This window comes from Larimichthys crocea, chromosome XVI (genome assembly GCF_000972845.2).
Source record: "Larimichthys crocea isolate SSNF chromosome XVI, L_crocea_2.0, whole genome shotgun sequence".
In the NCBI taxonomy this organism is placed as follows: Eukaryota; Metazoa; Chordata; class Actinopteri; family Sciaenidae; genus Larimichthys; species Larimichthys crocea.
Window position 1 is genome coordinate 8906115 of NC_040026.1, and position 12715 is coordinate 8918829.

A 12715-nucleotide genomic window follows, 5' to 3' on the forward strand; every position below is an offset into this window, starting at 1 on the left:
GGACACACAAACACACGCGAAAACACACATCGGTGCACAGGAGCGGCATGCACTCGGGAATCTTGACATTTGGATGTGTAAATGTACATGTATACCGTGTAGAGGATTTACACTTTCGTACTATATGAAGAAAAATTCACACACACTTTCCCAAGCAGCTTATCACACACAAATCATGCCATAATGCATCCTTGCCAACACACTACGCCTTTAAGAGCAACCCTTCACCGTTTATTGACAGTAACTTAAGAATTGTACTGGAATTCTGACACCTCCTAATTTTAAACCTTCTGACTCCAGGAGGACCCGAGCTAAATATAACCCCTGGCATATATCTGAATACCTACAAAGAAAACATTCCAAAAACACCCTGAATAGTGGCTATTCATGCTCATAAAAGAGATTCAAAGTGGAGTGTGCTTAGCTCGGGCGCTCTGACTCGTGACTCATCAAAATAATCTGCAGCGTCAAAGTGAAGTTGTGTATCTGGCAGAATCACTTGATAGGTGATTTCGTCAGCACCTCCCCTGGCAGAGAAGAAGAAATTCAGCTGAACTGGAAGACTCCAGCCTGCTACTTGCGTATGAGCTCCTAGTTTGTGTGCCGCTAAGCCGATCCACCTGCAAAACAGCAACCGACGCATCTTGTAAGTGAGCAGCCTTCCGGCCCTGATCTCCTCCGTCTATGAGGGCCCCACCTCCACACTTTTCAACTTGACCCTTTTGTGAGGTCGTTTAGGATTACGGGCCATTGGGTTTGTCCCCCCACCTTGATTAGATAACATCAAAACAGGCTTACTCAACATGTACCAGCTTTCTTGTGTAGATGCTTAAACATGTGACACTGGATGCGGACGAGGAGAATACCAGAATCTGTCACACTATGTAGCGGCTTTGACAGCTCTTTACAGTGACATCCCTCCTTCCTCTTCATCTATTCCATTTCTGCACCGACTGATCACCTGTTTCCCTCTCCTTTCCTTCCCCCCTCGGACCCTCTCATCCACCACCACCCACTTACCCCACCCTGCCTACCACCAGCCGATTTCAGCCTGGCACTTACTGACGGATTAGCAGCGACGTATATGCATGCGTACGCTTGGCATGTGTGTGTTTCTGTATGTGTGTGTGTGCAGTGGGTGGGAAAAGTGAAGCCTGCCACTACTGCATCACTCATTTCTCTCTCTCATTCTCTCATTCTCTCTCTCTCTCTCTCTCTCTCCCTCCCTCCCCAGGGCCCATAAACCTTTAAAGCACCTATAAAACACTTGGCAAGGCCTTTTTGAAGTTTTTATGAAGATCTGGCTTTATTGTTCCCAAGAGATGAGCCCCGCTCCGCTGGCGCCTCGGAGCTTTCTGGAAGTGCCAGTGAATTCAGGAGGGTGGGGAGGGTGGGTGGGGGGGGGGGACTGGGTGGTAGCAGAAGAGGGAGTCCCAGGGAAAGAAGGGCTGGGGAATGGGGGGTGGGCACCGCGGAGCCTGTGTTTTTATGCCCCCCTGTGCATACATGTGGAGCGTGTGGTGCATATGTGTTTTGTACATGCATGCAAGTTTGTGTCAGGGTGGCAGATGAGCTGCAGATGCGGTGTGCGACGGCAACAGTGATCATTTTGTACTTGGTTGTTGGCGAGTTTATGTCTTTGAGGTAGATTTTAGATTTAGGACACAAATCAAATCAAACACAAAGTTCTAATAAAAGCACATGTGCGTTTGAACACAGGCATGCATGTGTTGTAGCATGTGTGTGTCTGCGTATGCCTGCGTACGCGTTCGCAGACGATGGGGGCCAGCAGGTTGCGTCCTTGTTGTTTGAAGTGGGGCTCTGTTGTTCTCATAGAGCTAAATGAATGGAGCCGGACCCCCCTCCATCTGTCTGATCCAGCGGCACCGGCCCTCCCTCCCAAATCCCGGCTCCGACGCCCGACGCACCGGCCCCCTCAAAGGAACAGTTGGCAAACGGACGGCCCATTAAACAGGCAAGGGCGACGAGCCCTCACCTCTAAGCAACACTTGTAAGAGCAGAGAGAGTGTGCGGCACAGGCAGAGAGAGAGAGAGAGAGAGGGGAAGGAGATAAAAGTAATCAAGAAGTGTGTGTGTGTGTGTGTGTATGTGTGTGTATGTGTGTGTGTGTGTGTGTGTGTTGGGAGTGGCAGTTACAACTCAGTGGCCATGACATTAGCCATGCTGGTGGCTTTGACTGTGCCTTTGCCCTCCACAACCCCCACTGTCACCAAGGTGTGTATTCCCACCTTCTAATGAAGGCATTAACAGCACAAATGTCTCCTCGTCTTAAAATGCCCTCAGTCATCTGGCCCTCATTTGGTAATCCAGTTTGATTACTTGCTTGAGTAGAAGGTAGTAAATGGGATCTGATTAAATCTCTCCTTTGTCTATTAATTCCAGCTGCTTTTGTCATTAAACGTGTTTGAAACATAACTGGCCAATCTAGCTCGTGAAAAGCGAGGAGATAATTGATCACAATTCAACGAAGGGTCCGTTTTTAACAAGTATGCACGTTTATGTACATTCTTACACCACAGGAACATCTGATCATTAACTAATCACCTACGTCGAATTGGCTCTCCAGTTAACGTGTGGTTTCTATATGAGTCTGGTGCCTCCTGTTACCCCAAAAACAAGGCTACATAAAATGGTAACATCTTGGTATAAAACTGTTGGAAGTCAAAGAAAAAAAACAATTCAACATCCAACATCCTTGCGGAGTCTAACTGCAGCCCCGGATGCTTCCCGTGTCAACCATTTGTCATCTTCTGCACAGTTATGAATCACACTGATTTGTTTGAAAGTGCTCCAAACTTCCTTCACCCCACGACCTACCCCTGTGTTTGAGTGCTGGGGAAAACAACAGCTTGGGTCTGCAGTGAAAGTTGGGTGCACGCAGAGGAGCCAGAGGGGTTGGTCCGAAGAGAGCCAACCCTGATGAGTAAAAAAAAAAAAAGAAAAAAGGAAGAAGACAAAAATGAGAGAAGGAAGGGGCAGCCGAGGGTATTCTGTGTTCAGTTTCAGTATCCTGCGCCTGGCAAACAACCTGAAAGCAATTTATTTTCTTTCCCAAGACATTTTAGGATCAATCCCATGTTAGTCATTGACATAAAAGGATCTCACAGAGAAAGGAAAGGGGAAAGAGAAAAACACTAACTTGGCTTGATGTGTGTATGTGTGTGTGCATGTGAGCGGGGATTTGGATGATTCCAGTATTTGGAATAAAGACTTTGAAATGCAAAAAAAAAAAAAAAAAGTCGGACCCAGAAAACATGAGGAAAAAAGAAAAAAGGCCAAATCTTGCTTTTCGGCCAAACGCTGTGACCGATGGGTTTGTACCCTACCCACACACACACACACACACACACACACATTCACACATACATCCATATTAACCCCAGCTCCAGCCCCCTTTGTGCAAAAGATGATGTCATGCCTTCTGAAAACATGTGGGGGGGCGGCGTCGGGGGGTTTAGGGGGGGATTCCTTTGGTCCTTTCAAGTTTGCAGGGGGAGCCTTGGGCCACGGCAGGGTAGACAGTACGAGGGCAGGAGGCTCAACGCTGCCACCCCCCTCCAACCCACCCCACCCCAGCAAGCAGTCACATTAGGCACGCTCCGGCCACGCCATCAAAGGCCTGGATCAGAGCGCGCGCGCACACACACACACACACACACACACACACATTTGCATCTGCACACACACACACACACACACAAAAGTATGCATGCACACAGTTGCTTCCAGACTGCATGTACGGACCTACAGACCAAACGAGCATGTTCACACTGGGATGAAACAAACGCACGCCTAAAAATAACGATACATACATGCACGCACACACACACACACACACACAAAAAAAAGACGTACACACACTCGCATACCGACAGATCAAACACGCACGCACTTCAATCATGCCCACCCCCCCCTCCGGCTGTGTTATTGTTTTGAAAATATGATTGCGGTGACGGATGGGGTGGGGAGAGGAGAGGGCTCTGGCAGGGGCGAGTGGCAGGGCCCCTCTATTGTCCCCGACCAGTGTGAGTCTGTGTCCATAGCTATAGAAACTGGGGCCACACTGGGAAGGCATGCTTTCATCTCCACCACAGGCTCACCGCTGGCAATAAGGGGTCAAATAAATCCCCCTGGATGCAGTGAGGAGGGGGGGGAGTTTGCAAGCTTACATGCGGGCACACACACACACACACACACACACACACACACACACACTGAGCATGTTTACCTGAGCTATAATGTGTTCACACTTAGATAAAGAGATCTATCAATTTAATCAATATATAAAAATGCAGCTGTTACTCTTCCACAGAGTCTACCATAGCCCTGAATGGACAAACTAAACACTGGCTCTAGATTAGGCCTTTTGGGATGTTTTAAGGAAAGGGTGAAGTGAGGTGTTTGCAATCAGCAACCACATCACCAGATGCCACTAAAGCCTACACACTGGACCTCTTGAACATTTTTCAAAACTTTAACTTCAGCTACAACACTGATTCTCTTTAAAGTTACTACAAGGAGTTTTAAACTCATTATGAAACAGACCCAATTTAATACTAATGCCTCTATATGAGCCACAAAAGCAAACAAGACCATCACAGAGAAGATTGGCAATTTGTATTAATGCCTCTTCCTGGCTCTGATTACCCTCGAAAACAGATGATTGAAATCAAGATTTACAGTACATAAGAGACTTTGTTTACATTTCCCCAGGCAAAGGTACAGTGAGTAGTATACTGGCCAGTAGAAAGAGATTTTTCTTTAGAGAATTTCATTTTGACTTTATATTTTGTGGTTATGGATATGATACCATGGCAGGATTGACGAAGCGAAAAAGGGACAGTGAGTCAACTTTGGTTGGTCATCCAACAGATGGAGAATGTCGTATGATTTGAAAAGATTTAAAACGGACCCTGAATTAGCCCATTTCCTCCTAAACAGGTATATAATGTGTCTATTTTTTTTATTTATGAAATACATTGCTACACAAGCAATGGAGATAAAGGTCCCATTTCCTCCTAAACAGGTAAATTATGTGTCTATTTATTTTATGTTGACCTTGTTACCGAGCTATATCTCATAGCTATAAGCAACCAAATCTGTTGGCTTACATGTAACCTAGATATATGAATAGTAAAATAAATAAATAAATAAATCAAAGCTTACTTTCACCATTGTCATTTAACAGTTATTAATCTTACATAGCCACCAATAGATACATTACATCATGGCTATAGGGACAGAGTGCAACACGTCACACCCACTGGAAGGGAAAATAATTGGTGCCACAGGACTGAAACTAACTAACTGCCTGCAGCTAGCTGAAAGATTTCAGCGTGTTACCAGGTAAGGTCATAATTTAACCCAGTGTTTCTCAAACTGTGGTACGGGCCCCACTGGTGGGGCATACAACCACTGCAGGTGGGGCATGGATGACTAGGGGGAAAATATAAGTTGATGCTAAATTGAATGAATATAACTAATGTAGGGAAAATAAACAAACAAGCTCTTTTTAATGTAATCCTGCTGACCTTTATTGCACTAAAACTGAAATTGGATCGTTTTTCTTGTTGATATGATTGATAAAAATGTTTGTGGGAACTCGTTTCAGCTTTTGAAGGCAGAAAGAGTTCGAGAAACACTGATTTATCCTCGCCAAAGATTAAAACCAGGCCTTGCATAGTTTAGTTAGCTTGAACTTCTAAAGTTTGAGAAAGAAAAAAAAAAATGCTTCTTGCACACTTCAGCGTTAGGACTTTCCCATTCTTCCCACTGATGCCTCATGTCTGTATCCACTTTTGTCTTCTTAAAGGCTCAGTTTTTCAGCTTATAAAAACTAAGCTCTGGGTTCTTTAACCTGCTGGTAATCCATCTCACCACACAGCAGCTTTTAGACATTTGTACATTGTTTTCTAGCAGATGAAAGTGACACGAAGACACCTTCACACGACACAGAGTCAACGGAGAGAGCGATGAATTGTTGTCTCTGTGCATCCTGCAAACAGCTGCGTTTAAAAAAAGAAAACGGTCTGAAAAATAAGTTGCGTCTAAAACAAATGTGTGCCCTAGCGGATAAAGATGTTTACCTAGAGGCAGTGACACCACTTTTGTCCACAGGGGCCTCAAACATCAACACGGATGCCAAAGAAACGATACTTTCAGACATTTAAGCTGATTCAGTGAAGCAAACTGTAGGTAGTGCTACCTCAGATTCTTACTTTCATCTCATTTAAATACAGCGTCTGACTTGAAAGAGACCCTCGTCTCACCACCACAGAGTCGCTTTGGGTAAACGCGCCCTGAGCACGCAGCACATGTAACACAGCATCACAATGTTGATCGTCAGGATTCACAATGTCTTGATACATTCCAGACTCACTGATTACACACACGCTTAAACACACACACACACACACACGCTGAATACACAAACAAAGGCATGCAAAACTGTACAGACGCACTCCTTGACGTACGCACTTTGAGCGCTGTTGGCAACACGGCTCACACGTGCAAATAAATAAGCGCTCGGTCAAATACATTTGACAACAGAGCTGTGAAGAATTTGGATTTGACTGAAAGCCATGGACTTCCTCAGGGGATCTTCATGACTCACACTGACCCGATTGTTTGATGAACCTGCCACCATCCAATCTTCTTCTCCGGTGTTATATCACACTTGTCCATCTCGGCTTCATCTTCAAGGTCCTGAGCTCTACCCTGCTGAGGACCAAACCCTTTTGGATTAATGTCAGGCTCACTCATTATAATGCTGCGTGTGTGTGCACCCATAGCCCAGCATGAAGATGTAAGAGCTGAATAGTTGGATCAGCTGACCAAATATTAGACAAACAGGTAAATCATGTCTTTCTCTCTCTCTCACACACACACACACACACACACAAAATGTTCATATTGTGATATTTGAACTAATTTTAGGAAGACATATCAGCCCAAGTGAACAAAACAGTGACGGTAGCAGCTACTCTATTTAACCTGTTGCATCCATATCCAATGAAAATAAAGATGTATCAGCACACACACACACACACACACACAATTCAGAATGATTAATGACTGATATATTCATAGGGAAGACTTTACCGGACATGTTACGTGCATAGCAGAGCAGCCAGTTGTCCCTCTAGCACCTGTGTGTGAGTGGTGCTGTGGGGTGGGGTGTCTGGTGGAGCTAGAGCCAGTCAGAGAGGAGAGGAGAGGAGAGGAGAGGAGAGGAGAGAGGGAAGGTCAGCACCACCGCATGCCACAGACAGACTGACGATACTTCTACTGGGCTCCACGCCGGGGACCTGGCTGTAATTACACCACGCACACACACACACACACACACACGCACAGACATAGTCATGCATGCACACACACTGTTACCAGACAGACTGAGAAAGGTGCCCGGCTCCTGAATTCTGCCTCTCTCTTTCTGTCTCCCTGTCTCATTATAGTTTTATGTCCACCATGACATCTCTCTATCACGCACCTGAACAGGGTCAGAACTACATTTACAAGCAGCTTGAGAGCAAGTAACCTAAAATACAGACCTGTGATACATCAGTTGCATGTAAAAAAGTATGTGGCCACGTGTGATTGATGAACTCCTCATTTGAAAAGCAGAGTTTCCCTGACTGCAGGAATTTGCTTCCATTCAGTCCAACAATGTCTACAATGTCTGTGCACGCCAACTATGGTATGGTTAATTTAGGAAAAGATCACGGTTATTGGAGACAAAAACTGTGGTTCAGGTTAGGCAGCTAAAACACTTAAGGAAGGAAGGAATGATATCGGTTACAGCTAATAAAAAGGAAAATATTATTTGCAGGTCTGTGACGAGCTGTGAATTCCGGTCTCGGGTCTTGCGTGACTTCCTGTATTGCCACTTGTGTGGAGTGTGGAGTCTTCCAGTATGAAAGTAAATCCCTGGGATACTGGGCTGACTCAGCCACATTGGTGAAGTCGGGTGCTGATGTTGGATGATAACGTCAGTTCCAGTTCATCCTGAAGGCGTTTTTTGGGGGGGCTCTGTGCAGGCCAGTCAAGTTCTTCCACACCAAACTCCTTTGCTCGGCTTTGTGGGCATTATCACGTTGAAAAAAGAAAGGGCTTTCCCCAAACTGTTGCCACAGACTTTGAAAAGGCAATTTTCGTTGTATACAACAGCATTAAGAGCTCCCTTAAATGGATCTAAGAGGCCTGAGCGTTCACCGTGGACACAAAACGGTGTCTTTTTGGCCATATAATGCATCTCAGTAGTTAGATTCATAGTGCTCTCACACAAACATGGATTTCCCAATTTTCTTTGTGAATGGACACTCTCAACTGGCCAAATCCAAGGTTAAATAAGGTCAACAAGGTTATTGGCACAAACCACAATTGTGATCCTGTTTGGCTCTCAGACTGACACCAGCACAGATCTCTGGTATCAATAGCTCCTTGTTGATCTACTTGGCCAGGCAGTTTGCCGTCTCTCTCTCTCTCTCTCTCTCTCTCTCTCTCTCCATGAGCCCTCTGACTTGTGAAAGTTATTGGAGTGTAAATGCGTTTAACAGCCTCTGTCTGCTGCTCTGCGTATGAGTAGAGTGCTATCTGTTGTCTGCTTCCTGCTTTATAAGTTATTCGTGCCAGTAGATGAAGGTTCCCAGGTCAGTCAGAAAACCAACGTCTGCCAACGAGTGGGAAGTGAGTAGTTCAATTATAATAATCTGATCAATCTAATTGAATAAAAGATTGACTCATGAAGGGAGATGGGAACGCATTGGAGAATGCCTTGATGGCGACGATCTTCTACGGATATTTTTCTAAAATCATAATGCAGTACTGTTGTTCAGCTTTGTAGAACCCCCCGTCAGTCATTTTAATTGTGCTGTCTGTTGCTGCTCCCTCACTAACATTTATTTCAGCAAGCAGTTAATTAAGTTGAGATTCTTATTCACAATGACAGGTGGGTGGGAATGGGTGTTCCCTGTTCCCACTGAGTTCCCAGTGAGAAAAAAAAAAACACCTTAATCTTTGATTGAGACATAAACAGTTTGAGGCTGAGGTCTAAAGATGCTTTAGGTCTTTATTGTTCTGCTGTTCTTTACCACAGCATCTCATGACTTTGTCGCTTCATTACTCCCCTTTCGGTTTTTGCACCCCCCACCCACCCAAGCTCAGTTCCATTTCCCTGTGGTGACAGAAAAAGGCAGACGCTCCTGTTTACTCATGGCTCCAGGGGCTTGTGGCTCCCGATTAGCAAACCAGTGTGAGTCAATATCTGGTACATCCCTTGGACAAACTATCTCTCTAAGCGCACACTCAGCCTGTTGTCAAACCCCCGTCCCTTTCCGTCCGGTTCCCAAGCAGGCAGGCACCCCCTGGGCGGCAGTGCGCGCTCACACATCAGCGAGACATTTCCCAAAGCCTTCCCAGTCCTCCTGGCATCTCGGCAGGCTATCACCTTCTTACCCTCCTGCGTGTTCCACAAACATACCAGAGGGCCAAAGGGCAGCAGGGGCCAGCGCTGCCCGTTTGTCGACATGCTTGATTGGGGTTAGGGGCGGTGGTACTCGTTCAGGTCGCGACACTGATGCGGTCCATCATGTCTGTGCAACCTGTGGTGATTATTTGACTGCATTCCATCCAGGACACAGGAGTTTTTAAATGCGGTTTAACGGGCTGCCAGGTTTAAACAGGGCTACCTCAATCTGAATCCTGTCACAGACCAATGAAGACGCCATCGTAGAATTTCCCTCCCTTTGTTTTTGTTACGCAGTGCCAGTCTATGAAAGTATCTTGGCTCTAGACTCAACAGAACACACATGCTGATGAGAGTGTCAGGCAAGGGAACATCTGTTGTGGTCAGTGGCTGTGGGCAAACTGTTTCATTTCGACAAGATGGCCTGTGGCAACACAATGGCTTAGTGGTTGGGAGAAAGACCGAATTGCCAGTACTTGTGGTGAGGGTTTACCTAAGTTGGACAGAGCTTCTAAAAGACATTTTACATCAAATCGCTCTTAGTTAGTAAAAAGGATAATGACAATGTCTTGACACAACTGTTTTAAAATTTGATCTTTAAAGGGAACTGTGACCTATTCATTCCAAATAATGTTTTGTCTGAAGTCTTTATTCCATTGTCGTTACTTTTCCATTTGTCATCTTGTGTAAACCAAGAGCCCAGGAAGTTATTTCATAACAACAAGCATGAAGAGTGTGATCGACACTGCATGCCAGCGATGATTTCACTGATGAGAAACTAGATTAGGATGACAGATTGAATCTTAAGGAGTCGTGAGTAGTGAAAACATATGACTGTGATATTCTGTATGTTCCACTATCATAGCTCTCATATCTCTGCTGTGGCATCCATTCAAACACAGCTTGATGTCTTCAAACCGGCCAAGTCTGTCCAGAGGAATGTGGAGCACTGGTCAGCATGGTTGTCTGAAGACGTTTGTCTGTTTGTGTTCTAGTGTGTAAAGCGCAGGCCCTTAGGTCTTAACATTGCTGGCATCCCCCGCCCCCCCTTTCTTTCTCTATCTCTCTCTCTCTCTCTCTGTCTTGCTGTCTCTGTCTCTCTTCCTCTCTTGGCTGTTGTGCCACCGTGGAGAAGGCAACAGTGACCCTATTGTGAACGGTGGGAATTGGGCAGCAGGCCAATGATGTCATCCTGCCATAGGGAAGACCAGGGGGAACGCCCTCCTGGCGTTCGGAATGCACTATTTTTTCCTGTTGTTTTCCGGAAGGCGGTGATCAATTTAATTCCATCCTCATCACTCCATGCTCTCGGGGGGCGAAGAAGGGAGGGCGGGCAAAAGAGGAGGAGGAGGAGATGCAGAGAATAGAAAAAGGATGGGGCACTCTCTTACTCTTCCAAAATGGGATGCAACAAATACAATGAAAGGAAAGGAGAAAAGATAGAATGGGATGGTGCCAGCTGTTGAGATAACTTTTTTCACTTTAACTTTATACGATGTGAATAAGGATAACCACCCAGGAATGCTGTGAGGTCACACCAACCTCTCCAATTAAAAGTTGCCGGGCATCATTACAGAAGAAAAGCAGTGATTCATGAAGAAAAGAGGGGGAATGGCTTACGGAAACTAACAGTCTCTAACTCAAAATAACCCCACCAGCCCAAGACATTCATTCTTAGTAGACACAAATGTAACTACAGTGCTGTCACTTAGTCATCTTTGAAAGAGGCACTTTTGCACTTCAACTTAAGTACTTGGCCTTTGTTTGTAGGTAAAACCTAAATCCTTCTTTGCAAAGAACAGGACTGCACTTTACTAGGCAAGTATGGTCGGTCAAAGCTGAACCAAGAAGACAGTCTGTAAACTGTAGACAGCTTGGGTAACAAGGTAACGTTGAGGTTAGTTTAAAGCCAACCTGATGGTCTGACTGCTTATTTTCCTTGTCCCAGCTGATCTCAGCAACTATGTTGGTGAGTATCCTTTATGTCAAGTAACTGGAATTCTATCTCAGTAGAATGTTTTTTATTTGACCCCTGGTCTTTGCATACACTAAATGTATAAAAAATCCAAAGCAAAACATTTATATCCAGATTGTGTGTGTGTGTCACAGTAATGTTTTTCTGGCTTTGCTTCAGTTCATCAGTCCCAGAGTTCAAAGTGGGCCCCGCCATCACATCACAAAGCCACCGAGCCGTCTACGATATGATCACCATTAATCACAGCTTGTGATCAAGCATTGAGCAGCATTTTCTCCATCACAACTGGAATGCCGTAGTAGAAACAAAGGATGCGGGGCCATGCCCAGATTGGCTTCAGATTGCACATCAGTGTGGTGTAGCATTCTTTCAATAACAGGGACAAGCTATACACTTAGTGCTGTATTCCTTTCTTCTCCTTGTCATCAGAGGAAAGGGGAAACATATCACTTTGATGCTGTTTACTGGGTATTTTGCAAAAATAACTTTATGATGAATTTTAAGGGAGGGAAAAAATGTAGAGGGGGCTTCAAAAGTAGCGTTAACGGGAGACAGATTTTTGACATGCTTCCCAAGCCATCTGCTTTGGGTTAAGGCTCGGAGACAGAGTCAAATATGGAGGAGAGAGAAGAGGGGAGTGAGACTGGAGAAGATGGCGAGGGCAGCAGGGAATAGAGGGAATGCAATGTTGACAGGCAATGGAGGAAAGCTATTTATTTGCATTGTGGACCTCTTTGTTTTGAATTGTTGTGGCATGGGGTTGTGTGTGTATGCAAAACAAGACATATCTATCCAACCAATCCAAAGATATAATAAATTTATCTTTTTCATACAAAAATATTTAAGTGGGCTATCATAGTGGGTTTTTACAATAGAAACAGATATGCTGTGGTTCAAATCTCAGACTTCTTGGAAATATTTCGTTATAAATGTTTCTGCAGTTTGGGACAACCCCCCCCCAAAAAAAAAAAAAAAAAAATCTGTGAAAGCTCTGGTTGGTTCTGAAATGTGTCAGCCTGCCAAAGATCCAACAGAGAGTGTTCTGCTGGAGACGCCACAACACAAAACTAATTAGGAGATGTGCTCCAGGCATATCTGTTGATTTGAAGGGAGGGGGGTCTTGGTTGCACTGTCTCTGCCACTCAAGACTATTTCCAAATGGCCACAGCACCTTGCTTAATTGCTTAAATCCCCTTATCTGCTGTCATTAGTTCATCTAATGCAGCAAGAGAAAGATATGAAACAAAAACAAA